Source organism: Pelmatolapia mariae, linkage group LG14 (genome assembly GCF_036321145.2).
Source record: "Pelmatolapia mariae isolate MD_Pm_ZW linkage group LG14, Pm_UMD_F_2, whole genome shotgun sequence".
In the NCBI taxonomy this organism is placed as follows: domain Eukaryota; kingdom Metazoa; phylum Chordata; class Actinopteri; order Cichliformes; family Cichlidae; genus Pelmatolapia; species Pelmatolapia mariae.
In genome coordinates this window covers 24899235-24903335 of record NC_086239.1, presented here as the reverse complement: position 1 = coordinate 24903335, position 4101 = coordinate 24899235, and positions in this window count along the sequence as shown.

The window sequence follows — 4101 nt, the reverse complement described above, 5'->3', positions numbered from 1 at the left end:
CTTCTGGTCCAGAATTTTCATAAATTCAGCAAGTAATTGTTATTTGTCTTGTTATTAAGAATTCTGAGTTGCACATCAGCTGCACCAGTGTTTGCATGTTTATTCATTCATGTCAACCATCTGGAGCTATTTGGTAACACACCATTTGGATTCAAATGGAATTATTTACCACAAATTAAAAGGCAAGTAAAGTGCAATAGTTAGCTACTTTGGAGAGTGACCTATATAATATGTAACATCATTGGTTGCTGTGCCCCTAGGGTTTGGAATGTGACTAATCCACAACAGCTGTATGATGTCTTTATTCTGCTCAGTGTTCAAGATGGCAGAAAAACAGCATCAAAAACATATTTCTCTTATAAGCTATTTCATAGGCAAAATTCTGAAATTGCTTATTATATATTATCTGTGTACAGCTAACAGTTATTTTGAAAGCAAATGACAAGAAAGTAGGAGAAAATTTAAAAGAACTGCATGAGGCTGCAAAAGCATAACGTAAAAAAACAAAACAAAACTGCAATATCAGAAACCTTGACCAGAAGCTATTCCTGATGTTTTCATCAGTTCTCTCTGATTCAAGGACTTTCACCTCCCACTCACAACCTCACTGATTATGCTGAAACAATAAGGTGCAGGTAAGCCTGCATCAAAATGCAGCATCAGTGGCACTGTGTGAGACCTCTAGTACAATATGTGCACCTCTAAAGAGCACAGCACGATTTCTGAAAATGTAAAAATCCAGAAGGAGATAAAATCACTATATTAAAACCTGAGGCTTTTTATTGGAGGTTTTTGAAATTCATCTGGTCAGGGATTGCTTGTATGGATTACAGCTAGCCCCTAGGGTAACGAACATGGTGTATATATGAGCTGTACACCTGCAACAGTGCTGAAAGGTTCAGGGAATGGAGGCTTGGAGCATATGAAACAGTGCTTTCTTCTTTCATGTCATTTGCTTTCCACAATCCCTCTACTACTCAAAAGGCTTTACTCCCAGTATGTTTTTAATACCTTCCCCCAAGTTTGGCAGTATTTTTTTCTGTATCATTTTCTCTCTGACATCCCTTCATTTTGAATCCCCCATCTGTTCTCTTTAGAGTACCCAGCAGAGATATTGATAGTACTCACAGAGTTCAAAATAATGACAAAGATAAAAGAATTGGCAGCTGAAGCAAAAACATGAGTCACTCCCAACTTAAAGTTTACCTGATCACTGTGGAATTATTTTCTTTTTTAATGTCCAAAGACACAACTGAATATATTTCTGTCAAAGCTGAACAGGGAGCCTTTGTACAAGCAGGTCCAGTTAGGGATTTAATGAGATGTACTTGATGAAAATGAGATTCTCAAATACAAACTGAAAATAAGATTTTACACAAATTAGTCTTTCACACCAAACTGCTAATAAATCATTTCATCGTGACAAATCACTATTCTCTGCTCTGGGAAACTGTCTTCTTTCAAATGCATCTCCTTAATAACAAAATAGCTGAATGTGGAAGTACTGTGTAAGTATTCATTTCACTGATTATAAAAGGAAATCATGTCTTTGATGGTTCTGGTGATCACAGTGGGCGTGAAAAGAAAAATTTAATTTAAAAGTGGCAAAGCATGATATTTCCTGACAGGAACAGAAAGATTAAGGGTGGGATCTACCCTGTCACCTCCCATGAACATCCTGCACAAATCTTTCACACCACTCTTTCTACTCTCTCATCTGTGAAATGTGCTTCATGGCACAGATAGGGTGTGTATTGCTTTTAATTTGCAGGGCAAAGACACAGAGTAGAGAGAGGTAAACAATAAGGAAAAAGCACAGATTTTCCCCATATGACATTGCTGCTAATTTGAAATAAGAGAATGCAGAGTATAATCCAATTAGATTTGGAGCATTCAGAAACAGAATCAGTGAACGGTGACGTATGGAAATGTGAAAACAGCGTTTGTAACCGCTACAAAAGTTAGATAAAGGCAAAGCAATTAGTGACTGAGGAGAAATGGTTACTTAATAAGGATGTATCACTACTACTACTAATTGTTAATGTTTTAGTTTTCATTTTAAATCTGACAAAAAAATATATTAAAAAACAGTGCTGAAGTGTAGCAGAGCCAGACCCTTTAAGGTGACAGTCAGCAGTCACGGTGAATCTTTTTCATTTGGCGGCAACCTTTAAGGCCCAGATAGCAGGTCATTCCCTAATGTTCCTTAAACTGCAGTGTACCAGTGTGAACCTGGTACAGCAATTACTTTGACAAGACAGACTATTTTTGTCTGTGCACAGAGACCCCAGAAGATATTTAGCAATCTAAATAGTCAACAAAAGGTTATTTCAGGGCCGGAACCCTCCTATTAAACTGGTGTTTAATGCATAGACAGATTTAGCAAGACTCTAAACAAATATTTTCTATTTGGGTAATAGATAAAAGTAAGAGGGCATGACAGAAAAGTACGTGGACAAGTTCAGACTATCAAACTTTGCAACTTACCCATCATTAATGAGAAGGTTAATGTGCCAGGGCACTGAGTGAATTCAATTTATTTGCACTGGAACTAATTAAACAATAAACATCAAAATGGAAAAATGACATGTAAAGAAAACTCATGAAAACTTATGGAAGCATAATTTGTTTCCAGAAAGGCCACTCAGATCATCCGGGGGAAAAAAATCAATCTTCTATCTTAAACAGTTGGATATATTATAAAGGATTCTTCAGATTTACCTCTGTATAAGAACATGTGCAGAGAAGCCGACAGCAAAGACTCTCTTTATAGATAATGGATATTAAATACCACAGAAGTGAAAGTAAAAATTAATTAGAAACTCTTCCTGACTTCTAAATCATGGAGGTGGGAATCTCAGAGTCTACAGTAATATAAGTGAACTTGTATTAGTAGTGTATTAGTAGTGATGAATTCAGTCTAACTTCATTTCAGAGAAATTTTGGAAGTAAAAAAATTGGCATTCTGCACTTGCCCAATACATCTTCAAGTGCACATCTTCAAAAAAGAGGCAGTTTTTAAAAAAAAAATTTTTTTTATTTTAATTTGTCACATGACTCTAGAGGTTATGCTGAAAACACACTTTTAGTGTGTCTCTAAAATGTATTATGTCATTTTAAAATCTGGAAAAGAATAAAATTATACTTTTATGCTGTTTAAATGTTATTCAGTGAATAATTAACAGAAATATTTTATGGATTCCCTGGGTGACATCCCGTTCATAATCTCTGGGGTTTAATAGCCCACCCTTTGCAGCTATAACAGCTTTAACTATTTTCAAAAGGCTTTCAACAAAGTGTGTTTGGGAGTTTTTGACTATTCTTTCAGAAGCGCATTTATGACGCTGATGTCGGATGAGAACAACGTATTGTATGTAAAAATGCACAAGGTTTAATAAATGCATTAAAATGGCACAATAACCTATCATAAAAACAAGAAAAAATGTCAAAAATGTTTAAAACTAAAAATTATATTGTTATTTATTAGGTATATAGCAAACTGAACTCATGTTTTTATGCCCAAATTTGAGGTTCAGGAATGAATCAAGCATAACATTCAACTACAAAAGGTTTTTTTTTTCCTCTTCAGGAAGGCAAGCATAATAGGCAAGCAAATAGCTGTAACTTGGCATCTTAATCAAAAAATAATATTAGCAATAAATATATATTTTGAGTGACAATTTGATTAACTATTATAAAAGCACAAGTATAAATACCAATACTATTAATTTAGGGTAGCTCGGGTATAACTCTTACATTCGGTAGTGGTCTAATAAACTTGTTAAGCACTGCTAGAAATTATACAAATAACAGGACTGAATGCTTTAGTAATACAATAAGTTATGTTTAAAGGTTAGTGGTAAAGTGTCAGTGCCCTGATCTACACAGTAAATCATAACAAATTGCATAAAAAATAAACTGGAAATTTGAACTGAAATACGCATTTGTATGCTAATTACTATGATAACTTCGTTTGAAGAAGTCAGCTAGATTTAGAAAGTAGCGTTTAAAACGGTAATATGGAGAGCAACCAATCCTAGAGCGCCACGTCAATATCTAGTTGCTGAAAATGTTGACGGCATTATTATGCGACATGCCAGA